Source organism: Onychomys torridus, chromosome 18 (genome assembly GCF_903995425.1).
Source record: "Onychomys torridus chromosome 18, mOncTor1.1, whole genome shotgun sequence".
NCBI classification, from domain to species: domain Eukaryota; kingdom Metazoa; phylum Chordata; class Mammalia; order Rodentia; family Cricetidae; genus Onychomys; species Onychomys torridus.
This window is the reverse complement of record NC_050460.1, coordinates 35,212,453-35,239,724: the sequence shown is the minus strand read 5'-3', so window position 1 is coordinate 35,239,724 and position 27,272 is coordinate 35,212,453. Positions and strand designations below refer to the sequence as shown.

Sequence of the window (27,272 nt, the reverse complement as noted above, 5' to 3'; positions counted from 1 at the left end):
ATGGATGGATTGCTTCATTCTGTCCATTAAAAGATCCTGTGCCTGGTTTCAGTGTTTTTCAATGCCGGTGGTTTCTAATGTTTCCTTTTCTCTGTCCCAATTCTTTTCTACGACCACTTACAGTTCTTCCGCCATTTTTATTTCCTAGGCTTCTGACCTGACCTGGATCCTTTGGAAGTAGGTAGGAGCAAACTTAGCCAAGAGCTCTTCAGAGTTTCAAGAAATGGAAACAAGTGTTTCTTAGGCTTGACTAAGAGTGCCCTGAGCAGGACAGTGTGCAGAAGAGGAAGAAATATGCCAAAGTCTAGACTGTCGATCAGTGTCAAGGACTGGTACTGGAACAGACCTCCTGAGGTGTACAGCTTCTAAGAGCAATCACATCAATGCCAGTACAGCTTCTAAGAACAATTGCATCAATGCACAACTATATGCAGCCTAGCAGGAGAGCCGCTGTATTGCAAGGGCCTGGGAAGGGACACACTGATTGCTGTACACTGAGAATGGCCCCTTCAAACTCTAGAAAAAGGTATTTCAGCATAAGTGGGGCACCTGGGAGATGGCATTACAGACCCTCATAAGTTTTGTTTATCTTTCTTTGGAAGAACAGATAACTAGCACTTCCCCATGAGGTCTTACTTTTTTTTTTTTTTTTTTTTTTTCTGTGAGCCCTACTTCCCAAGCCATGGGAAGAATTAACCCAACCACATCAGCTGACAGCTCAACAGCAAGAGCCTCAGTGGGGCTGGGAAGGCCTGGTATTTTGTGCTCCCATCTCTATTCCCCTTCTTATCCTTTTCTGTTCACGCCACAGCAGATATTCCCACTGACGAGGGTGACATCACTCTGAAAAAATCCTCAGTACCGCCCATGACCCATGCTAGAAAATTTTCTCTTCCCTCCCTTAGAAACTCAAGAAATAATCATAGAATTACCAAGGTTATCATGGGCAGTACCCAAGGAGAAAGGGGACATTGTGTGTGTGTGTGTGTGTGTGTGTGTGTGTGTGTGTGTGTGTGTGTGGTCACACACCAAAACAAATCCTAGCTCGGAATAATTCCTGGTGCAGAAATTTTGAAGGAAGATGTGATTTTCCCACTAACACATTGTGTCATGGAGAAGAAAGACCACAGCAAGCAATTTGGGAGTTCTAGATGGATGTGGGGGCTAAGAAGAGCCTCCATGAGTGTCTCCCAGTCACCAGCTTTGAGGACCATGGAGGAGACTTTTCCCAGCACAGGCAACAGTGTGGTGGCATCTGAACATTTATTTGAAAGACCTCACTCAGTGGAGCCCTTTTTCTTTCCCTCTTACCTTTTTCAATTCCTTCCTCTTCTTCCCTTGCTCTCTCATATTCCTGTCACCTACTACAAAGTCCTTCAAGACTCATTTTTTGCTTTCTGTCAACCAAGAAAGACCTATACGGGACAGATTCCCATATGTTCTTAAGATTCCATTAACAGATAGCATTTTAAACTGTCATGTTATCTTTTTATTTGTAGAGTATTATATTGATGTCATTCAGAGTTATTTCCCTTAGCCCTTTCATCTACTGATCTATTAATAAAGTTTATTATTAGTGTTAATTTTTAAAAAAAAAGATTTATTTACTTATTGTGTATACAATGTTCTGCCTGCATGCCAGAAGAGGGCGTCAGATCTCATTACAGATGGTTGTGAGCCACCATGTGGTTGCTGGGAATTGAACTCAGGACCTCTGGAAGAACAGCCAGTGCTATTAACCACTGAGCCATCTCTCCAGCCCAGCCATCTCTCCAGCCCATGTTAATTTTTATTAATATTTTGATTTACCCAAATGTTTTAAGCATGGGACTCTAGGAATATTTTATTTTGACAAACTGAGCATTTACAAGACAACTCAGTTTACTTCTGGAAGTGTATATGTCATACCACTTCTCTAACAAATATAAACACAGCTTCATGTGCACTTGAATCTGAACAGAACAGAAGGTGTTGTTCAGTTCTGAAACCCATCACAGAGTTTGTGTCCACAGTAAGGCAATAGTCTAAACAACAGTATCATGAGCTATAGTGTGTACAGTAGGAAAAGAGGACTGCTCTCTTGTACTTAGAACATACCTAGTTTAAGAAGCAGCCTAAACTTTAAGATTGTACAGATTAAAGTGAAGTCCTAAGTACGTTAAAATGAGGCACTAAAATATGTATGTGAGTCTTTGCTGAAAGTCTTTGCGGGGTGGCGGCTGCATTTGTGTCTGCATGCTTGTTACATGTGAATGCAGAGCCCAAGGTTGATAGCAGGTCTTTCCTTGATCACTCTCCATCTTTACCTGTTGAGACAGGGTCTCTCACTGAATCTGAAGCTCATCAATTCAATTAGGCTGATGGACCCATCAGATTCAGAGATCCTTCTGGTTACAACTCTCCCTCCCCACTCCCCCACCAGTGCTAGGATTACTGTCATGGACGGCCATGCCCAAAGTTTTAAAGTTGATTCTGGAGATCTGAACTCAGGTCCTCCTGCTGGCAAGTCAGGCACCACTTTATTGACTGACCCATACCACTCACCACCCTCCCCAAGCATGCTTTTTAAGCATCCCAAATTGGCCTTTATACCTCAACAGTCATGGAAGAAGACTATACTAATAAAGCAGGTCAGGAGGCCTGCCTCCCACTCAGCTATCCAGGAAGGTCCCTCCCAAGTCTGACAGGAAGGACTTAGAGATGGAGAGATAGAAAAAGAAGGCAAGAGCTCAGATCTCAAAGGAGGTCCCCACCTCCAGTGATGAGTCTACCTCTCCCAAAGGAGCCTGGGAGATTAATCCACCCCTCAGAGAAGACAGATTCCGTGAGTCCTGCTATGGTAGGCTTGCAAAGGCAGCCACACAGCTGAGAGAGCTGCCTTCAGCAAGAAGGGAGATGCTGCCATAGCTTCTGGGCCAAGGATAGGGATTGAAGTTGCCAGAAGAACCACAGGAGACCTGGAAAGAGGTCAGGAGACTGTAGGCCAATGCTTAGGAAGGCCCAGGATTAGCTTGAGGCCCAAACTCCTAATGACACCAGATGTGCCAGGTCATACACCCAATGGGAGAAAAACCTGGCTTTTTGATCACCGTGGACCAAGTAGGATGTAGGATGTAGCACCTCACTAAAGCCAACTCCACAGTCCCTGCAAGACAAGATGGGTAGTTAGCAAGAGAGCATCAAGATGGGTAACCCTGGGAGGCTGTTGATCAAGATGTACCAAGATTTTGAGAACACTTGCATTTGGCTAAAACCCTTGGCTTGAGGTAAGACACTCTGGAACTCATTTGTTCTTCTCTTTAAACAAGATACTTTCATTTTTATTCAACATTTGTATTGTGTGCATGGCCCATATCAAGCAGTGTTCTCGTATTTGAAGTGTATTTGGAAATGACTCAAGCAAAACCCCCTACTTTCTGCAAGGTGTGGGCAAACAATAGTCAGCCAGCAGGATGAAGAAAGAATGGCACAGTGAGTGGGGGTGTATGTGGAAGAAAGTAAGAGGGTGCCCGAGGAAGCACAGCGTGAGAGCATGTATCTAGTTGCACAAGGGAATTCCTCACCTCCATTGCACACCATTGCTGCCTCCCTCTGTGTGATGTTGAAGGCTGAACAAGTAAACACAAAGTAGGTCTTCAAGAAACTGACAGTTCACCTGGGAATGTATACCCTGGGCCTCCTATGGGCAGAATGATGTCCCTTCTTCCATCCAACAAGTATCCACCAAGCATACAGTCAAATATGTCCATTGCCAGGCACTCATACAACCTACACTATGTACACAACACATGCATCACACACTCTACACACTCACAAAACACATACCACACACACAACATGCAGACTACCAACAACACACACAATATATACAACACACACTACACACACTCACAAAACATATACCACACATACACAATATACAGAGCACACACAATACATACAACATACACTATACACACTCACCAAACATATACTACAGATGCAACACTGCATACATGCATAAGATATAGAATATACACTGCACACAATCCCACTGCATACAGCATAGTCATTTACACAACAGATTCCTATAACGTATGCAAAACACATAGAACACTTACGTCATACACTCAAGAGACATACAGCAGATATACATACAGAACACACAATATTCTCATTGGAGTACAAGCAATATACACAGGACACATGCTTTGAAAACAACATAAAAGACACTTTCACAATACACACAGGAAGTAGACACACCACATATACACTAACACAATGCATAAAAAGTACACACCATAAACATAATACCCACATACTTAAGCTTAAACTTATTCATACAACGCATATCTCAAAGCCTAAATATGAAAATACTTTCACTTTAAACACCACTGAGGAGTGTGGGCTGATGTGGCCAGATGAGTGCTGAAATTATTTGGTTAAATGCACGGGGCGGTAAATGAGAGGAGGCTTTGGGATGGAGCTGTTCACGAGGGCCACCACAGAACTTCCACACAGAGTAATAAGCACAAGGATGATTTGTAGAAAGTAGCATGGTGATTGGGACTGGCCAGGGGGCAGGCAATGGGAGATGTGAGTCAAAGGGCACACACTTGGCAACTGTATTATTACTTTTCTTAGGGCTGTGACAAAATGCCCACTAGAAGTAAATTAAGGAACTACGTGTAGGCACAATGGTTCCCAGTGAGTTCGGCTTGTTATGATCGAAATGCATGGCCATGATGGAAGAGGAGGAGAACAGGCCCAGAAGCCAGGGTTACACCTGTATGTTGCCTTGTGAAGTTGGGTTATTTGCTATGGAAACCAAACTGCTGTTTCTTTGTTCTGCCAAAACTGAAAGGCCACAATCTGTGAGGTCATAAACTTCAAAGGCAAGCCTTTAATGGCCTACTTCAACCAGCCAGGCCCTCTGAAGGGTGCCCTGCCTCCAAACTAGCTCTGTAAGTGCAGAGGACATGGTTCGGTGGGTACTTGCCAGGCAAGTAGAAGTGAGTGTCTAGGTTCAAATCCCCAGCACTCATGTGAAATCCAGGTGTGGAGTCACATGTCTGTAATCCCAGTGTTGCGGGTGTGTGTGTGTGTGTGTGTGTGTGTGTGTGTGTGTGTGTGTGTGAAGACAGGTAAAAAAAAAAAGTGTTAGTCAATGCTCTAGGTTCAGTGAGAGACCATGTCTCAAAAACTAAAGCATAGATCTTCCCAACATCCATCTTTGATTTCTAACCATGAATGGGTAAATACATTCACTCCCACATATGTGCACATATATGCACCACATGTGTGCAGCACACACGCACTAAATATTACAAAAATGATAATTAGAAAATTATCCCCACAAACTGGAGCCTTAAAGCATGAGGTAATGAGTGGCAGTCCAGATTTAAGTCACAAGTGACATTGCTTTGTATATTTGTTGGTCATAAATGTTCTGCCCACAGAATAAAAATGACAGCTCATATAAGGTGATATGCCAAGTGGCTGGATTTTCTGGACTCATTTCACAGTAAATAAATTCATCAGGTCACCACAATATGTACCTTAAAAAGATGGCAGCTTTTATTTGCCAATCATTACTCAATATACCTAGGAAATTAAAAGACATAAAATCTATGTATTCAACCAAATGCTAACAGCCTGCTCCTCATGTAATTTCCGTGAAGTCTCTTCAAACGAAATCCCTGGCACCAGACTTGCCACATATTTCCCAATATAGTAAATGAATGTGAAATCTCTCTGAGGCTGTCATTGAGTCTCGACCCAGAAGTTAATCTCATGTACTTAAGTTTAAAACAATAATCTACAGATTTTTGGCAGACCAAAAGCAGTGTGATTTGGTTTTCACAGCGAATAGCCAGGCTTCACCAGGCAACTCAGAATGTTTTTAAAGGAAAAACCCTCCACAGGAGTGTTTGTGAGGTGCAGTAGGAGCTTACATTTTAACTGTGTTTAAATTCTCCAAAGAAAGGTGTCACCTGTAATAATGTTAGCATGAAGATTTTATCCTTCTTCTCCCTTGAATACTTAAATTGCTACTTTCAGAGTTGGCTCTATGTTATTTTGATAAAGCTAAATGCATTTGTAAAATAGTCTTTTTCTTTTTCAGCACTTGCCCTTCTGTGTGTCAGCACAGGTCTATGACCAAATGCATGGAGATGTTTACCCTCCTCTGCCCTGAGTCAAGGTCTCTACACCTTTTCACAGTCTATATAACTAGCTAGTATAGCTTCAGATCATAGGAAACCTGTTCAGCTATTTCTCATACAATGATGGATATGAGAAAGGACACAGATGTGCAGCCAGGTATGAGAGATGCAGAAGGCAAGGTATGTGGGAACGGGCTTCAAGATTCCATGCCAGGCAGGCTTCCCATGACATGTTCAACACACACAAACTTTCCCAACTCCTAGTTCATGAATATTCATAGAATTTCACAACTTGGGAAAGATCAAGCAATCAGTTTCCCCTCACCAAAGATGGGGAACAGGCTGAATGTTCTGAGCTTCTCATCCTGGTTTGAGCTTCCTGCTGCCCAACCCCCCACCTTTAAGTAGCATGAGGATGTCTGCTTATGTCTCCTAAAATAAAGAAACTTCATTAGGCCAGGAAAGTCTAAGGCATTGGAATTTCCACTGGGTGCTATGAACAGGGAGAAACTGGTTTACTGTGTATTTATGGGTGCACATGGAAAGACATAGAGGAATTCTTTGCTGGAAAGGATATGCATGTTCTATTGCACCAGAGGTCTGATTTTGATGGAAAACTCCAGGAGGTAAGCACTCTGGTACTTTTCCAAGGTCTTAATAAAAAGATTGACTCTTGAAACAAGCACTTGCTTGGAACATGGAACTGAGCAAATGTTTTCTGCCCAGCAATTTCCACACTCAAAGATCATTTCAGAGAAATCCATATAACCCTCTCTAAGGGGACTTTTCAGGCTTGGAATACATCTACATTCATTCAATAAACCAATAAGCAGGGAACATGCAGGGAAATGGCTAGGAGGAATGTGCTAAAGCACCTTTTTGAATTATAAGTAACTAAAGTCCAATGTTGGCAACAGTTTCATGATCCAGGAATCCCAAGAAACTAAACAGTGATGTTTGCCTCAATTTATATTATGTGAAGTCCACAAAACAGCCAAGCACTAAATGCCCCTGGGTGAGGAGGATCCCTTCAGCCACCTGGAAGTTTGGATGGAGGAACCAAAGGAGACGGCCAGTACTGCCCAAACGTGCCTCCTCATTCTTAACCCCATTCCCTCCTCAGACTACAGGGATAACAATGCCTACCCTAGGTGAAGGCAAAAATACAGGTGCAGTGCTGACTGCAGAAGCTGTCATACAGTAAACGCTTTGCTCTGGTTATTATTTGGTTACCCCCAAAGACTGGCAGAGCAGGTGCTATGATTTTAGGTGCAGTCTCAATAGGAAAAGTGGTTGTTTATCCAGAATTGGACTCAGAGCTTGATGGGAAAAAAAGTAGCTAATGGAAACTGGGGAGGCTCCGTTGGTGAAGTGTTCATCATAAAAAGACAAGGTCCTAAGTTCCATCCCTAGCACCCATGGGGAGAAAACAAAAGACATGGTGGTGGGAATCCCCAGACCTGGGGAAGAGTGGTCAGCTAGAAACTCATTGGCCCACTAGCCTAGCTCAAGGAGTGTTACGAGACAGTATTGCCCAATTTTGAAACCAACTCTTTAAAACTGCAGCCTCTCAAGAGGAGAAGACAGACAGATCCCCAAGACCTTTCAACCCATCATTTCCTGACGCAGTTGGCTTTCATCGTGTGGTGACACACTGTGACCTTCTTAATACGATTTCTCTTTATTCCTCATTCATATAAGAATCTTTCGAAGGCAGCCAAATGCATGTCACGAGGGGATTATGAATTGACAGCAGAGCATGAGGAAGTGGAATCGAGAAACGATCAGCATGCAAATTTTGCATGGCAAAATGTCATAAGTGCCAGGGCTAAGTCAGGGGGACTAACATGATTTCACCCCTTCCACCAATGAGAAACAGAAAACCCATGCGGGAGAGAGAAGTCCAGAACTGTCTCTTTTTTCCCCCGCTTTGTATACTTTAACACTTCTAACAAAATGTAAGGTGCTGACTAACCAGACCTAGCTAGAGAGAGAGACCTCAGCTACAGGGAAATAAGTCTCTCTCTCTCTCTCTCTCTCTCTCTCTCTCTCTCTCTCTCTCTCTCTCTCTCTCTCTGCTCCCCTCTGCCACGAAAGCACTTTCTTATCATTAAAATTCTCATAATATATACTGGTAAACAAACATTCAAAAGCAAAAAAACAAATATTCTCTGTTCATGCCCAAATCTGGCTGACTCTTGCTCTTTTTTCTTGTATTTGGAAGATCAAATAGTCATTGCCATATTTCCCAAAGAGTTAGCATGGCCCAGCACTGCACAACCCTTGTGGCACTAACCACCCAACCTCCAATAGCGCTTTTGCCATTTGTCCTGGGGCTTCGCTGCCATTGCTAGCCACACCAAGATGACGCCGGGGCAAAAGAACGTCCCTCCTCCACTTCTTAGGAGTGGGGTTAAGAGCAGATGAAGCATTAGAAGCTGGAGAAGAGGAGAGCTGAAAGGATGAATGGAGCTGCACTAGGAGAAGCTAGACCACCCACCTACCTAGTCAATGGGAAGCTGAGCCTTTTCCCCTCCCTTGAGCTCCCCTCCCCCACCTCTGTGCACATGCACGTGGAGGTCCAACAAGAACCCCAGATGCCATTCTTTTCTTCACCTTGCTTGTGAAAAGGGTTTCTTGTTGCTCCTGGCTGCATAGACCATGCTAGCTGGCCTGTGAGCTTCCAGGGAGTCTCCCATCTCTGTGCCCCATCTTGCCTACAGCGCTGGGATTACAGAATTACACTACTGTGTCTGGCTGTCCGGGAGGTCTGGGGATCCAAACTCAAGTCCTTATACTGGCATGGCAAATTCATTACCCACCGAGCCTCCTCTCAGCCCTGGCCCTTCGGTTTGGAACAGGGCTCTTTCCTTGTCCTTGAGGTGTCTATGGTTAGTAAGTGAACTTGTCACCTCCCAGCATCCAGCTTTTGTCTCGCCCTTGCAATTTCCTCTTAGAATACCCTCCTCCTCTTCCTTCTCCTCCTCCTTCCCCCTCCTCCCCCTCCTCCTACCCCTCCTTTCTCTCCTCTTTCTCCTCCTCCTCTCCTCCTTTTCCTCCCAATTTTCCTCTATCTTCTCACACACACACACACCCACCACCCCAAACACCCTATCACATACTCCCCAAGTGGATTTTAGGACACTCCCAAACTCCCTCCTCTGAAACAAAGCGGGGCTCACCGCCCCCACCCCTACCCTGCCTGTGGCACTTGGCAACCCTACTTTGTTCTGCCTTCTCTTCTCTTCCCTGCTGCTCCCCTAAGACACTTAAAGGTATTTTCTATCTCTAGCTGATGATAGCTGAACAAGCAGATGTTTAAATGTTTGTCAAATGAATACAAGTAACCCTGTTTACACTCCCAATGCTCACAGTTCCTGGGGAAGTAAAGAGCACACTCAGCAGCAGGCAAAAGCTTTCCAGAACTTCCAAGGCCAAGGTTTTCTGAGAAATGGATTTAAATATCCCAGCAGGCAGTATTTGGCAATCCCTCTAGACACGCTTGATCTAGCCTGCTCCTTGTTTACTTGGGTAATTGACTGGCTTAATAGCTGTCAACTGACTGCCCGGGTCAGCGATTCCCAACCCATATTGTGCAGATGGGTGCACAGTATCACCACGGAGAGTCCTGAAAGCCCAGGCTGCACTCAGGCCCATCATGGAACCCCTGGGGGTGAGATCCAGGCATCAGGGTTTTCAAGGCTCCCCAGCTGATTTCCATGCACAGCTAGGACCCACAACAGCTACTAATGACAGAGAGTGAGTGATTGCCTGAATTTGATCCCAACTGTTTTCCATCCATTGCTGCAGACTGAGCAGAGTTCAGGTTTCCCTAGAACAATTGAGTGTGAATCCCACCCTAAAAGAAGCACCTCATCCACCCCATTTCCCATCATGGTTATACATGTTCCTGTGAGCCTAGTTTCTGTATGCTAGGGCACAACCTAGTTTCTATATCTAGGGCACATGACCTTGCCAAATTGTTAAAAAGCATCACCTTGGGGAAGTAAGCTAGACTTCCAATTGTAGAGTGAGAAAAATCTCAGTGTGAGGCTGATGATCCCACACAAGCAGTGAGAGGTGCTGCCTGTGATTCCCCTCCTGCCTACAACAGCAAAAACTGTAGCCTTCCTTTGTCCTTATGAGTCAACTCAGGAACTAATACAGAAAAGTGCTCAAACCTTGAGGGAAACTGATTCAAACAGGTAATTATAGCAGGTTCACATGAGTTGGGTTTTTTTTCTAAGTCAAAGAAGTTTCAATATATATCTCATCACTGCTGAGTATAGTCATAGAGCAGAATCATAGGTGTTTTTTTTTTTTTTTTCCTCCTTGGGGAAAAAAATCCTGAGAACTTCTGAATATGCTTTTAGAAACTAGTTAAGAGAGAGACTGATAGTGAGACCTGATTTCCCCCCACCCACTTCTGGCAGAATCTGTTGAACTATTCCATGGAAATTGCTAGTGGGTGCCCGTGATGCTTGGATGTATACTTTATTGTTAAATGTTTCATTTGTACTGGTTTAGGAATAAACCATTATCAGACTTCTCAGAGGCTTTCTGCTGATCCTTTCTGGGATTAAAAAATAATAATAATAAGACTTTTACATGATATCTACTTTTAAGAGCTTGCTTATTTACAGGTGCAAGTGGGGGTACTATCCCTCAAGGTGATAGAAGGAAGCCTGAATTCACTCCATGTTAGCAAGCTGAAAAAAACGTATGGCCCAGATGCTGACTGTTCATCTGTAGTCAGATTCACGGTGGCTCAGCTCATAATTTACACCTTGTGATGCTATGAGAGAGAGACTCTTTCATAGACACTGTTCTTTATGTTCTGAATTTGGATCTTTTCCTGGGCTGCTGATTTGCAGTGTTGTACTTAACTAATGTTGGGCAGCGGCAGCAAGATTCCCAGTCAGCCAAGCAACGATGTTTGGCAAGGTTGGTGGATTGTGTGCCCTGTCCAGTAACAGTTCTAATTTACCTTCAGTATCTTAAGGTGTAACCCCATTATAAATTAAAAAGCTTCAATAGCTCTTTTGGAAAAAAAAAAAAAAGTTCATAGGGACTCGGCAGTTAAAGTACCTGCTATGCTTACTGAAGTCCAGACTTAGTTCTCAGCACCCACGTGGTGGTGACTCACAACTCTCTGTAACTATGAAAGGATTCAACACCCTCTAGTCACTTCCAGGAGCACATATATTCATGCAGACACTGAAGCATACCCATAAGACAAAAATATATAAAACCTTTTTCAAAAACACATTCATAAACTACTGTTTTCCTTCCTTGGGTCAGTTTATCTTGTCAGTAATGATATAGGAAGAGGGTTGAGAGCCCAAAAGACCAGTGTTCAAATCCAAAGCCTTCTGTTGATTTGCTACAGCCCAAGAAACATGACTCCTACCCCTAAATCCCAGTTTCCTTAGAAAAAATTTGAAAATGACAAAACCCATGGGAGAAATGTAAGCAATGCCTTAAAGGCTCCCAGATGTCACATGGAGAAGATGGGTGTCTGCTCACTCTTTGTTCAGAAACTTCCTGGTGAAGTGGTCCCTAGGCAATGAGGATGAGCACTCATCCTTCTCCAGAACCACGAGAGAGGTCAAGAGGCCAGCAAATAAAACTGTAGGCCAGAAAGCATCTAAGAGTAGTTGACTCATGATTTCCAGTCAAGTTCTAGAATTATAGGAGCAACATCAACCTCTGGGGGCATAATTATGGCTCTGGAATGTGTTGGCTTTGTGGCTATGTTCTTGGTAGCAAAGTCTGAGCAGCCCCACTGCTGACCTCAGACAAGAGTAGCCAATCTTAGTGCCAAGAGGTTCAGACTGTGTCTACAGAAAAGACATGTTCAAGTCCAACAACACCCCCCGCCCCTGCCCCGTGGCAAAAAAGCCAGGTACCCACAAAGGACATAAATGTGCTGTCACAGCCCTAGAACAGTGCTACTGCTTGTTCTTGGACAGCTTCTGGCAGTGTTCAGACAAACACAGGCAGAAATCCCTGCTAAGATTTTTTATTTATTTATTTAAATCTGCCCACACCATCTTTGTGAACTGCTCAGGCATAGTGTCTCAGTTTGTTGTGACCACCGTAACAAGTGACCCTGAGCAGAGCGGTTTAAACAACACATGACTATTTCCCACAGTTCTGGAGGCTGGAAGTGCAAGATCCCAGTACCTGCAGATCCACTGTCTGGTGACAGCTTGCCTCCTGGTTGCCAGCGTCTGGCTTCTTGTTGTGTATACACATGGCCAAAGGAAAGCTAGGCAGCTTCTAATTACCTTCTGTGCTAATTGAATGTCTGAGGGCCTTACCCTCAGAACTTAAGTATCTCCAGGACAGCCTGCCTGCCTTCCAATAGCATCACACTGGTATCAAAGGCTAAATAAGCATTATGCACAGGTATAGGAAACCAAACGCCCAAAATCTCTAAATCCTAAAGTGTGTGTTTCAATTATAATTTCTACAGATACCAGTCAAGGTTTATAGTTTCCTGGACTCTTGTTTTGTAAATAACAGGCTTTTCATAGCCATAGCTTCCATCTTCATGTGTTCAGACAACCACAGGTGGGAAATATAATAATAATAATAATAATAATAATAATAATAATAATAATAATAATAATGTCTGCTGACCATGCACAGGTGTTTTATCCTGTTAGTATTCTGTAAACAGTCTAGTACAATAACATACATATCACATTTACATTGTACAGATATTATGTGACATAGAAATGGTGTAAAGAATACAGAGGACTGTATGGAGACATAATACCATTTTGTACAGGAGGTTGGTCATCCTTGAACTTTGGTGCCAACTAAAGACTCAGGAACTAGTCCCCTGCAGACAACCAGAGGCAACCACACTCTTCTTCCCTCTTCACATGGTGCTGTCGGTGACACCCTGCTGCCCCTGTTGAGTCTGCCTGGAGCAGTACTGTCTGGGTCATGCATGTGGAATTTACTATGGAGTCACATCTCAGAAATAACCCTTGCCCTCCTCCCTGGACCAGAAGGCAAAGCTGCTAGAATGCTAGCTGACCTGACAACTATCTCACTTCCTGCCCGGGTGTGCCTGGGTCCAAAGAAACCTGCTCCATCACTGCATCCCCAGGGTCACATTCACTGAAAGCCATATCCCAAACACCCCCACTCCCCATGCACGTGCACATTAACTCTACTCTTCTCTGGCCACAAATGATCACCTAGGAATGTTTAGCCTTAGAGATGGGACTGGGAGACTGATAAAAACCAGGTTCTCTCTTTCCTCTCTCTCTCTTTCATAACATGAGACATCTCTGGGCTTAGAGCTACTAGGAATGCAAGCCATGGTCCAGCCCACACCCAAGCAGCACTGTAGACTCATGAGCACATCAGCCCCTGGTCATGGTCCAGGGGGAAAGATGATTTGTATCTCTATGGTCAGCAGGACTTCCTAGAAACTTTATTCAGCTCTGAAGAACAGACAGCTGTTAGGATTCATCAAAGTCGGGAAGTCTAGGTCTCACAGTTTGTCCATGTAGTGGTGCTGGGAAGCCCCTGATTTTAACCTCTACAGGTGACTATAATTCCACCTGCAGCTATAGAAAAGGATTGAAAAGACCCCACTTATAGCCATCCCCAGGCCTTGGGATGCTGAGGACACCACAGCACCAAGCAGAACTCCAATGAGATTTAGCAGCCACACTCACTAGGACTAAGTTTTTCTCTGGTACCCCCAAGGTTGCTGGGCCTCCTCACTACCTGTTCTCTGCATTCATTTTGATAGTCAGCAGCCGATTCTGTCTCAGGGCGGACTGAAGCATGCTCCCAATTTCCTTTCCTTGTGTGTTTCCCCCTTACCCCCTCTTCTTCTCCCACCTGTAGAACCCAGTACAGTGCTTAGCACTGTGCAATCTGGAGCTGGGAATTCACCCAACAAGTCACTTCTCAGAAATAACCCCTGTTCCCTTCCCAGGACCAGAAGGCACAGCTGCACAATGACCACATGTCAAGTGGTCAGTCAGTTTAGTAACAGATGAGAATGCTTTTTGTTAAGTGGAGTGTTGCTTCTAGGAAACATAAAATGCATTTTAGCAAAAACACCCTGGTGACCATGTCAGACAACGTTTTTATCATTTGTCCCATGCTGAGGTCGGGGCTTGGTAAAGCATGGTCCTTCACCCAGTGTTACTCCAATCATGATCTCTTGAAGCAAAAACAACAGGTGCTGGTGTATAGGATCCACTCCTCCCCAATATCACCAGGGGGAGCAGGTGCAGTCCCTAAGGTTCAAGTGTGGAGGCTCCATTTCCATCTTCCTACCCTACAACCTAAGTCTTCTGAAGTTCCCAATAAAGTTCAAACTCCTACCTCTGCCCCTAGTGCCCACCATGATCTTCCCTCAGTCTCTGTACCCAGCTCATCTGGTAGCCTTCCCTCATTCCCCTCGCCACCATGGAGAGCTATTTCTGATCCTCAAATAGATATTCCTTGATTGTTGCCTTTGAGATAGAATCTCCTCTCGCTGTGTAGTCCACACTGACATCAGATGTGTGATCTTTCTGCCTCAACCTTTGGAGTGCTAGAATGTGGGTGTGTGTCTGATCCTTCAAACATAACTTTCATGATGTTGTATCTCCTCTCTATGCTTTATCTCTTGCCTGATGGCCCATTCTCTCCCCCAAAGAAGTCTCAATAAGTCATTGTTGTCTAAACAGACATTCAGTCTTTTATGGTACTTACCACATGGTTCTCTAGCTCACACATCTTCCCAGTAGTGGCCAGATTCCCTTCACATTGGTGTCCATGGCTATCCACACAAAAAGCCCTCAAAAACTAATTGCTAAGTGAATAGAAGTAATGATCAATAATTATTTGCAGCCAAGAGAATGGATGTCCAACTTCACTCATATTTTGAGACAATGTGAAACACACTGCATCTTTGAAGAAGTAATAAAACACATTAAACTCACCTTTTTTGTTTCAATAAACACTAGCTTAATGGCCTTGGGAGGTGATTCAATGACTAAAGCACTTGCTACGTAAGCATGAGGACATGGCTTCAGATGCCCCAGAGGTACATTAAAAACGAGGCTTAGCAACTTGTACCTGTAACCCCAGTGCTAAAGAGGCAGAGACATCCTGGGGACGTGCTGGCAAGCTAGTCTAGCCAAAACAGCAAACTCTGGGTAAAATGAAAGACCCTGTCTCAAAAAATGAGATGATGAGCGATGGAGAAAGTCACCTGACATCAACATCTGACCTCTACACATACATGTAAGAGTGAGCATGCACAAACACACACATGCTCACTAGGGAAGTCTTCTCTCAGGTGTTTTTGATGGGATTGCTATTGGTGAAGAGTGGATGGAAAATATGTATATCTGAGTCACATTTGGCCTACAGTACTTGTGCTTGAACTTTGGAAAAATGACAGGGGCAAGCTGTTATTCATTGCACTGATGAGTACAGCAAAAGACTACAAGAAACTCCAGTGACCTCCAGGAAGTGAAAATACAGCTGGTTAGACACAGAGACAGGACAGGGGACAGAATGGTGTGCCCTGTAACTGAGGAAGATGGGGCCCCAATACAACAGCCCTCAGGAGAACACTGTCATGACAGACCAGAGAGAGAAGAGACTGCAGAAACCAGGGAGAGGAAAGGGGCACTTGGCTAAGCAGGCTCTTAAACTGCAGAAGCAGGTAAACCACGTGTTGCCTATTAAAAAAAACAAACAAACAAAACAAAACCAGTGTCCTACAAAATATTCTTCCAATCTAGATGACCTCTGAAGTTACATTTATGAAGGAGATGTATAAAGACCAATGAACCATCTACTGTTAGTACTTAAGTGCCCTCCTTTTAAATTACAAGGTTTAGGACTGGGAATGGATACAGCTACTTGCCTAGAATGCAGAAGGCCCTGTGTCCAATCCATAGCACCGCCAGTAAGCTATTTAAATCCAGAATTCCAACAGTTCATGGAAATGTGTAACCAAAAGTAAACAGAAATCCACTATAATTGTATTCATGCCCATTTTGTAACTGTGTCAGCTAAGCAGAGGGAAGACAGAAATTGCTCATGAGAAACTACAACTGGCCTCCATTCCTAAGCCTGCACCTCATCCTAACCTACTCAGGGACAGTCTCTGAGTTTCCTTGGAGATGGCTTGGAGGCTTTGCAGGTGGAAAGTAGAAAATAGTCCCTGCCTATTTTTTATGTTGACAAGATAAACTGAACACCATTCTGTCCCCTGTCCTGTCTCTGTGTCTAACCAGCTTCATTTTCACCTATCATTTTTATGTTGCCGAGATAAACTGAATACCAACCAGGGAGAATATGGTCAGAAAATTCAACCAGATGATACTTTGCACTGGCCCCTGTACATTCAGAGAAATTAAGGATGAGCTGTGTCTCACCTCTATGGGAGGGCCAACTTGCCTGAGAATGCTACCTCACTACCTCCAAAGACAACAGAATTATGATCTTAGGACTTGTGATGGACGAATCATGAACATTATCACTCAGCTGTCCAGGGCCCAGTGGTACATGAGCTTAAAGCTAAGTGCCTGTGATGGAGATTAATGGGCTATTTACTGACATGCTGAGTCTTGGCTTGCTCATCTGTCCCCAAAGCAGAAAAATAATAAGTATCCTTTATCCGAGTTGGGACAAAAGTATCTAAGATTATGGGATTTATTTTCTCTTCACATCTTGGAATATTTGCATGAACACGAAGAGATACCTTGAGGATGAGATCTAAGGATAAACATAAGATCCACTTGTTTCAACGGCATCTCCTGCACACTGTCTGATACAATGTTTTGAGTAATCTCATGCATGAAGCAAAGATTTGTGAGTGGAATTTTCCACTTGTGGCATCATGTAAATGTGGCTCAAAAAGTTTCAGCTTTGGAATCTTTGATGAAGCTTAAATTCATGAAAAATCTATGGAATAACATGTACAAAAAAAAAAAAAACCCAACCAAACAAACAATCAAAAAAACCAACAGTTGTTCTTCCTTGGGGATGATATATTAAGACGTGAACACATACCCAAGTCAACCACATGGACTTCAGCAGCCCGGAACCACATGTCATGACATTTTTCCCTAAGTCCCCTGGGCTTGAGTCAGGCCGTCTGCACCAAGAATCCTACCTCCACACCAACTTCTCATGGGATTTCTCCCAAGTCACCTTTCTATGCTTCTGTTTCGTAATCTTCAAAACAAGCTAGCAACAATGATTCCTTCCTATGTGGATGTAAAAGGGATGAAGACTGGGTCTCAGGTCTACAAGTGCTTTGACCAGCAGCCTTAGAGCTCTCATCCCTCAAACGACTACATCCGTTTCGTCCTGATTGGCACAGGCCAACACTGGGCTGGGGATAGAGTCAACCCCTCTGTCCTTCTCCCCCTCAAACCATGCTCTTGTCAAACCATGTTTCTATGTAATCACTTGCTTAGAAATACCCGTTAAGGACTTCACAGACACACCCTGTAGAAAAAAAACAACTAATCTGTTTAACCCAGAAAAGCTCTACCTGGGATGATTTTTTTTAAGTCTCTGAGTCTCTCTTTTGGACTATTCCATTTCTATTTCTAAGAGTTGGATAGCAATGCTTCTGTCTCCCTTGCATTGGCTTCTTCTAGATTGGTTTGTTGAAAGCCCATTAGAGGTTCAAACTCCCATCCAGGCAAGCCCTGGAGAGAAAAACTAGCTCTCAGGCTACTGGAGACCAAAACAAACAAAACAAAACACAAAACAAAACAAAACAAAACAAACAAACAAAAAAACACAGACGTTGACAATCCCTGTGCCGGGGAAGGGTGTGTGTGTCTTGGTTTCCTAAAAGCAGATGGATGAAGAAAGGACAAGTTAGAGACCATTTTTATCTACAGTATTCCCCATGCTGTTAGAACACAGCAAACACTGCTGCTGAATCTAAGAGTCAGCCTTAAAGATGAGATAAAAATCATAAAGATGAGGTTTTTCCCCCAGGTAAAAGTCAGAGCAAAAGCAGTTAGCCTCACCCCTCAGCACACTTTCAAAGGAGGTCACAGACCTTTGAAACTGGGTTGGCAGAAGTTACGGTAAAAGGTGTTCAATAACCAAAAAAAAGAAGAAAAAAAAAAAAAGATTAGCTGAACCCAAAGGACAAAGAAGAAGCCAGTTTCCCAAAAGGTTTTTCCAAAGTCAATCAACACAATGCAAATGCCCTTTTCCAGCTGTTAGTCAGTGCTAGTAAGAATGTTGCCCAATTGTATTCACACACTGGGGATGGGGACTTACTAGAGTACATTTATTAAGCAGTGGGTTCCATCTCTAGGGACTTATCTCAAGGCAATATTCACGAGGAGATGCAAAGATTCAACTGTAATGGTGTTCATTTCCACAGTGCTAGCAATAGAAATGAAAAGAATGTCTCATCTACCAATAAGATTTAATAGGATTTGCAACATATTTTAAAACCTTGTGGGGTGCAGCATGTGTCCAGTGACACATGTGGGCATGTGTGGAGGCCAGAGGTTGACTCAGTCATTTCTCTACCTTTTTTTCCCCACTATTTCTGAGACAGGGTCACTCACGGAACCTGGAGATCTTCAGTTGGCTAGACTGGCTGGCTAGCCTATGTGCTTCCTCTCGGGATCTGCCAATCTGTCCCCCTGGTGCTGAAGTCATTAATACCACCAACATACCCAGCTTTCCTGTAGGTGCTTGAGTTATTAAAACCCATTGATGTACCCAGCTTTCACATAGGTGCTGGATAACAAAACTCAACTCCTCATCCTTGCACAGTGAGCTACCCACCGAGCCATCTCCCCAGTCCCTAAAGCTCCAACAAAAAGAAATTCATTTCTATGAAAAATTGCTCACACCATGTTGCTGGAAGATAAATTTGGGTAATAACACATATGTAGTAGGAGCTAATTTCTTCAAAATGCAAATATAATCAGAAAGCAAGATATTCACTAGTGTTACAGGTTAAATCTCCCATATCTGAAATGCTTGGGATCAGAATGGTTTGAATTTCAGAAGTTTCTTTGACTTGGAAATATTTATATAGTCTTCAGCCATTGAGTCTTCATAATCCACAACTCTGAAGTCTCTGAATGCAGACTGAAACATTCAGACCAGATTTTTCAAAGTATGTACAACGGCTCTCCAACATGTTCCTCTTGCAGGGATCTGTTGTCATTGTTTATCTTTTATTATCTATGTGGACTTACCTCTGTAACAATGAACAAATACTGTCTCTGTCAATTTTTGAAAGGCATCTTCTAGAAACAGACCTTCACCATTGCTTGATAATGGCTGTGAAGTTTTTCTTCTAATTAAACTGTCAGGCTTATACCAATAAGGTTTGTGGGCCCTAAGTTTTTAACAAGTGTTATGTGTATGTGTTGTTGAGAATGACTTTATGAATCTTTTAAAGATGAATTACCCTATTAGGAGGAGTATGTTAATCTCAGAAAGCATTCCCCAACCTTCTGGATAATTCTCATTTCATCCCTTCCCAACAGATCATCTTGTTTATGTTTTGTTTTGTTTTTGTTTTTCAAGACAGGGTTTCTCTGTGTAGTTTTGGAGCCTGTCCTGGATCTTGTTCTGTAGACCAGGCTGGCATGAACTCACAGAGATCCACCTGGCTCTGCCTCCCAAGTGCTGGGATTAAAGGCGTGCGCCACCACCGCCCGGCAAATCATCTTGTTTCTAATAAAGATAGAGGACTGGCCTGAACACACAACCCACAAAGGGCCAGCTGCCTCTCAGTAAAAGCCAGGACTCACCACACGCCTGTGCTTTGGTCCTTGCCTGTTTGCACCTTTAGGAGAATTCCTCCCCACATTCTAGCAACCCAAAGGCTCACCAATGCAGCACAAAGCTAGTGTTGTGTGTAAAATAATTCGGGATCTGTGGATTGAATTCAATTGAAAACAGCAAACTTATTCTGTTCCTCTCCCCCTTTATTTTCTTATTTCCTGTTTTTATTCTTCCTGGCTCTGTCCCATTTTGGTTGTGGTTGTTATCAGAAATATAAGTGGTGGGAACCGTAAAGGTTAAGGTGTCCAATAAGAAGCCAGGGCAAAGTTTGTTCTCCTCATTGAGTGTGCATACACAATCTTCTCTATGGCTAGATACAAAGCTTCCAAACAGAGAGCTACACACTGAGACTCTGTCTCCAAAACAAAACAAAAAAGAAGGCCTGCACATGGTTTTAAACCTTATTGAAGGAAGTGTGTGTAAGTGTTGACTGTCAACTGCATGATGATTTCAAACGCAACCAGCAGCTCCAACTACGCAGGGCCCTCAGCAAACTCTCTGGTGAGAGCGCGCCTCTCTAAACTGTGGTCACAGATGCAAAGTGATACCTCAGTTCTAACGTCCACAACAGTGTTTTAAATGGACCTCACAAAATGCCCTTCACCACATAACCCTCACCACCGATGCAAAGTCGTGACTGTGACAGCTTATAAGTAGCAAACTGCAAGTAATGTGAAGCAGTAAGTAGCATGCTTAAAGGGAATGTACACCTAACTCCTAAAAGTACTTATAAAATACAGCTTCTGTGTATTTCATAGTGAATCCCCCACATAATGAAACTTAGATCTTACTATGCTTACGCACACATCTTTACATTAAGTGTGCCCACAGAGATGCAGAATCCCAGGAAACTCTACATCTTGTTTCAGTGAACAGCATGTTTACTCTGTTACCATTTGTGCCTCCCAAATAACTCATCAGTGGGTAAGTAAACATCTCTACGCACCCCCAAAAAGAAGGAAAAATACAGAGATGGGAAATCCTAAAATACAGGGAGCCATCTTACCATCTGTGTTGTTCATGGTTTAGGGCACTGGGAACTCTGACGACCATCCAGCAGCCTCTCTCCCCGGGATGAAGTCTGCTGGCCTGATGTTGGCTATTCAAAACAAAACTGCCTTCTGCAGTCAGCTCTGGACAGCGTTACTTTTTTCTTCCCTTCCAAAAGAGCATTGGGCTGGGGCTGGGGGTAGGGGTGAACAGGAGTGATGGCTCACTTGTCAGATGACCCAGAGAAAGTGGGTTCCTGATGACGCCTATGTCAGAGCCTCTTGGGGCTCTGATCCTGAAGTGACACATCTGGGGACTATGAACAGGAAACTCAGAGCTGGGCGGTAAGCCAGAATCATTCAGCAAACGTGCCAAACCCTTAGGAAATATTAGTACCCTGACTGCACATGAGTCTCCCACGTTTTAAGGCAAGTTTTCTCTCCTTGCCTAAGCTCACATTAAATCTAGATGAGGCCGCTACCTATACCCAGCCCAGAATTGCAGTCCTGCTCTGCGTTCTTCAGAGACAGAGCCTGGCCTGAGATCTCATCCCATACCTCCCCACCCCACCCCACCCCACCCCACACACACTGCAATCAGAGCAATATCCACTGAGACAGTTCCTCAGGCAATGTCACAAGACTTCATTCATTTCTACAGAGAGAAGGGACCCAGAGTCTCATCCCTGCCAGCCTGGCACATCCTGAGAGAGGGGGTGTGGCAGGGCTTTCTCACTTACCTGCCCCTCCAGGGCCCTGCACTCAAGAGAATGTTGTGAGCGTCACAAGAGTCTGGCCATGCTGGTCTTGACTCTACCAGCACAGGAAGCAAGTCAGCTAACTACCTAGTCCAGCACTGAAAACCCCTGTCAACTGGCCTTGATGGGCTTTCCTGGTCACTGTCATTACCCTTTCCAAGATATCTACATGCAACTCAGAATGACTATGAGTAGAAGACAGTGGCTGAGCCTTTGTTCTTAATGTGTACTTGACCCTCTTTCCAGCCACTTTCCTTCCATGGAAACCCACACAGAATGTCTCTCCTCCTCTTTTTCCATCTCTTCAACTTCCAGTATTTTCCACTCTTCCCTCAAGAACAACTCTTTGGGCACTCTGTTTAGACTTTGCCTCCTCTCTGCAAAAGCTGGCAGAGATCTGGGGCAGGCTTTCTTCTGGGAAACGTAAGTTTTTAGACCCATTTTGAAGATGAAGAAAGCAGGCTAATATAAGTACCTTTAATACCTTTCCCAAGATGCCTTAGCTAGGCAGAGGTGGAGCCCCATCTGCCGTAGATCTTTGAGTCTTAACTGTGATCTAGACAAATGGTTTGGGAACAGGGTTTGTCCAGTCAGGAACTGTGCGGTTTCCTAACAGTCTGCCTCGCCCTTCTGGGTGCCCTTTCCTGGAAGGCCTTGTGCTAAGCACCAGCCAGGCAGCTCTGATGAACTGGTAATTAATGAAAGCAAATGATCCAATTTAGGCACAGACAGGAAGGACTGCAATACTGAGTGGCTGCTGAGAGCTGGGAGGGCTGGGTAATCTTGGGGTGTGGTCTTGTGACAATTTCAAGGTTGCCTATAATGGGGAGACAGGTCTAAGCCACATGAGGAATCCACTGATGCTGAGACCCAGCCTTGTAAGACAGCCACAAGGGTACTCTCCATCCTTGCTCCAGTGTGGGTCCTTCCCAAAGCCGGGTTCAACCACAGCTCTGAAGAAAGGAGGCCCAAGGACAGACTCACAGCAAGCAAGCTCATCCTTCAGCCTGGTGTTTGCCTTCAGGGCTAGTCTAGCCAAGGGAGATAGAGTCTAACTCTGGGCAAAAGGAAAAGCTGGCCCTGAAGAGGGCCACTATAGACGGCCTCTTTTTCTTTCTTTCTTTCTTTTTTTTTTTTTTTTTTTTTTTTTGAGAATGTCATGTTTGTTTACAATGCATTTTGGTGAAATCCAGCCCCTATTTCCTCTCCTCCAACTCATAACTCATCCTTATCCCCCCCCCCCCCAACTACCAGTTTCTTTCCCTTGGCAAGCCTTCCTAAGACAAAGACAGAGCTAATCTTCTGGATGGAGTGCACACTCAAGGGAGGACCTTCCAGGGAAGGACAGAGGAAGTGCTCTTCACTGACCCAACCCCGATTATCTCTGGACTTTTAGGAGACGGAGCCAGTGCATCTTCATTATTTTAAGCTGGACCAGGTGAATCAGGATTTCGGGGGTCTGAGCCCCAACTGTCCTGACACCCACAGCAGAGAGCAGTGACAGAGGCTGGGCAAGAGGGAGCACACCCTGGAGACAGAGCGCTCCCTGCCTCTTCTCTACACAAACAGCTTGGTGGTTCCACTCACTGGCTCCTCCCTCCCCTGCTCCTCCCTCCTCTGCCCTTCCCTCTCCTCCAGCCCTTTCCTTCCCATTCTTCCTTATCCTCCCACATCCTTTCACTTCTGCTCCCCCTCCTCTCATTTCCTCCCTTTACTTCCTCCTCTCTTCTCTCTCCTCCTGTTTCTCTTCCTATTTTTTTCTCCCTCTTTTTGATTTTCTTCATATGAAGATACCAAGCAAGTAGAGTAGACCAGAAACCATCAGACAAAGGTGAAGCTGCTTTTTTTTTGGGGGGGGGGAGCGGCTACCAGACGCCTGCTGGTGTGCTTACAGCCAAGCTAAAACACTCAGAAATGTGGTGTCTTCTGAGATCCACTGACCTAGAGGATGAGTAGGGGTTCATTGCAGAGATGCTTCTGGCTTCCTAGGGTGGGCAAAGCAGAGATGTGGGAGGTAAGGGGGCACAGAAAGGAGGAAAAAGAGGAGGAAGAGAGGAGGCAACTCAGAATTGGTGTGCATTTATGAATATGTTGGTTGAAACTAAAATCCATGGAAAAGGAGGATAAAGAAGCATGGGCAGTGTGATATGCATTATGACACATGAACATATGCGCACATGTATGCGCAAGTCTGTAGCCAGGAGTCTGTCCTTGGACCTCATGCGTCAGTAAGAAAGAATACTTTCTTTTTCCTCTCTTTCTCTGCATCTGGAAATCCTGTGTTTAAATTAGCTGATCTCTACATTGCCTTCCAGTGACACATTCTGTTAGTTTAAGCTTTGTCCTCTTACACGGAGGCAGCTGCCATGCCATGTCCAACAGTCCTTTGTTGCATCCTTTGTGGTCAGCCTGGGGGAGTCAGGCTTGATTGCTTGCTGACAGACTTTACTTTCATTCCAGGCGATGGCACAAACAATTCAGACCATCCTGTGCCTCACGTAACCGACTAGACCTCTGAGGGGAATGTATCCTTGATCCTCCATGTATTCCACATCCACTGCGGAATTTCAGGGATTTTTCAAGCCCAGATGAAGGAGCAGGGACATTTTCAAGGAAATTATTACCGGGATTGTCTTCTGGCACTTAGTGAAGCCAGGCTGCTGAGAGAAATCACGAATTGACTAAGAACTAGTCAAGTAGGATGAAGCTCACTCAACCTTTTGTTTCATGAGGTTTTCTGGTGGCGATTAGACAGAATTAGTAAAATGAGACTTCTCAAAAACAATTTGCAAAGAACTGTCTTGTGAGTAAGATGTACAATGTGGTTAGTAGTGATTGATACAAAAGATGTCCATAAATGGGTCACCTGGAAGAGCGGGTTCTAGCAACAGGCTCCAAGTCCTACAATCATCTTCCTGACTCCTGTGTGTGCAACAGACAATCTCCTCCCAGGAAGGAAGCAGCCAGGCAGTGCACAGACACGCTCAGGGTACCCTTCAGTTGTCCAGAGACAAGGGACACAGAAAGAGAGATTAAGTGAGAAGAGACAAATTTGTTCCAAGAGCAAATTCAAAGTGCTACGGTTGTGATGCTTAAAGCAGAATCTGGACCTATAGACATCACCTCCTTTTCTCTCTCTTTCTTCTTGGTGCCTAGATCTACATTTCTGTGAACTTTGGATGGCATCTTCAGTTCTGACCGTGGATAAGGAACTTACTGTTTGTAATACTGAAAGATAATCTGCTATGGTATTCATTATGTTTAATCACCAAATATGAGTCACAGACCAATAAATGTGTCTGAATTGCTGTGCTTCTAAACGTTATGGGAAACTGCATTCTTCCCAGCTGTTCTCTGGCAGGACTTAAATGGTGTCACTAGATTTTTAAAGTGATTCAGAAGTACAGAGTTTAAAATTACCTTTATTATAAAAGGTAGAACCATGATACTTAAGATATAGAGAAATGAGGTAAAGAGGAGATTTAAAAGTCATTCAAGATCTTGTCACCCAATCCCCTATAACCTTAATTAGTGTTTTGGAATGTATTTTCTTCTATTCTCAAGAGTATTTCTGTTGCAAGACATGGGCAATATGTATTTACTCCAAATAGAGCTCTGGTTGCAGACCAAAGAACGATGCTATCAAATCTTGTTTAATGGTCCTGTGAGCTTCCTGGGAATAAGAATAAGGGGATCCTTTCGGGAGCATGGATGCCTCAAAGGCAGCTGCTGAAGAGCCCAGCCCAGAATGAATGACAGCCCACAGAAGCTGCATTCCTGGAGCTCCCTGATCAACTGGCTATTAACCATGTAAGGGGTAGGAGAATCTTCTCTCACACCAATTGTTATTGCTGGTATAACCCCCTGGGGAGCAGCTTCATGAATCTTCTAGACAGTTTCACGAATGTATGAAAGGAATTTTAATCCTTCTCACCCCCTGTTACACTGGCTCCTTCTGCTTTCTTCTCCCAGTGAAACCTTTCTGCTTCCCCACAAGAGAACATTTTCACATCTTTTTTCAGGTGTGACCCACAGAGTTTAGTTAGAGGTTGCCAGCATGAGAGTGGATGGGAGGTTATTTCTGTTTGTTTTGTTTTGTTTCTTGAAAGGTTTACTTATTCACTTAAAGTTTTTTTTTTTCATTTTACATACTGCCCATTATTCCCCCTCCCTCCCCTCCTCCCACCCCCCACCTCCCCCCCCCTCCCCCCATCCCACCCCCATTGGATAAGGTCTCCCTTAGGTAGTCAACACAGGCTGCCATACCAAGTTGAGGCAGGCCCAAGCCCCTCAGGTGGGAGGCTTTTCCGACTTATCACTGTGTGTAATGCTGAAGAAAGACACATTTTCTCCTCTCAACACAAACTGTCAGTGGTGCCTCAAGGAAGGTTAGAGCCTTATAAGCCCTTCCCCCTCCTATAGCGAAATGCTGACAGGCCCAGTCTTGTGCAAGTGACCACAGCTGCAGTGAGTCCATGCATGCAATGGTGGTGTCATGTCTAGAAGACATTTTCTTTTCAGCACTTCTCCCTAACAGCAGGCTCTTACATTCTATCCTCCCTCTCCTCCAAGATGGTCCCTGAGCCTTGCAGAGGTAGGGGTGATAGACATGTTCTATTTAGGGTTCTGGGCTCCATCATCACAGCCACAGATTCTTAACCAAGTTTACAAAAAAGAAAAAAAAAAAAGTCTTAAATTCAATCAGAAAGCAACTGGTTAGTTACCCCTATAACGTTCATGCCACTATTGTCTATGGGCACACATCTTGTCAGGCTGGTCATTACTATAGCTCACAAGGTTCATGGCTGGGAAAAGACTTACAATACACTCTTAGACCAACCAGTATAGTAAGTGATCATGGGATATGGAGAACGCAAGCTGTAACTGACTTGGATGCTTTCTTCCTGCAGGCTAGCTTTCATAGTGCTGAAAGGTGCTGTGCAGGCTCCCGGGGTGTGAGGAATCATAAAAACAAAGTCTTACCTTAATGAGGTCCACACTGGCAGAAGCCATGAATGTCCTAATTCGCTTTCTGTTGGTGTGATAAGCACCATCACAAAAAGCAACCTGGGAAGAAAGGGGTGCTTTATCTTACAGTTTACCATTCACTAAGGGAAGTCAAGGCAGGAACTCAAGTGGAGCAGGAACCTGCAGGCAGAAACTGACGCAGAGACGATGGAGCAACGCTGCTTACTGGCTGCTTCCATGACTTGCACAGCCTGCTTTCTCAAACAACCCAGGACCACTGAGCCCTCCCACATCAATCATTAATCAAGAAAATGCTCAATGGACTTGCCTATGAGCCAACAGACAGAAGCAATCCATCAATTAAAGTTCCTTCTCCCTGGGTGACTTTAGTCAACCAACCAGCCCACTCAGTTTATCAGAAGGGAACAGCTACAAACCGGGGGAAAAAAAAAAAAAAAAAAAAAAAAAAAACAGATCCTAATGAACTCTATTCAAACAGTGAGCGCAGAACCTGAACTCAAAACCTGCAAATTCAGCTCAAAAGTTTAACTCAGAAGCAGTACATTTTATTTTATTTCATTTTAATCTTATTTTAA

At 44.1% G+C, this 27,272-nt stretch overlaps 1 protein-coding gene across 1 annotated transcript in view; it reads right to left on the bottom strand.

The window, feature by feature from the left end:
- Positions 1 to 21,098, bottom strand: part of Il1r1 (interleukin 1 receptor type 1) — a 70,111-nt gene extending 49,013 nt beyond the window's left edge. Inside the window, exon 1 of the mRNA XM_036167769.1 lies at positions 20,968 to 21,098. The gene's annotated coding sequence lies outside the window, so the exon portion shown is untranslated. The remainder of the gene's footprint in view (positions 1 to 20,967) is intronic.
- Between the last annotated feature and the right edge of the window lie 6,174 nt (positions 21,099 to 27,272).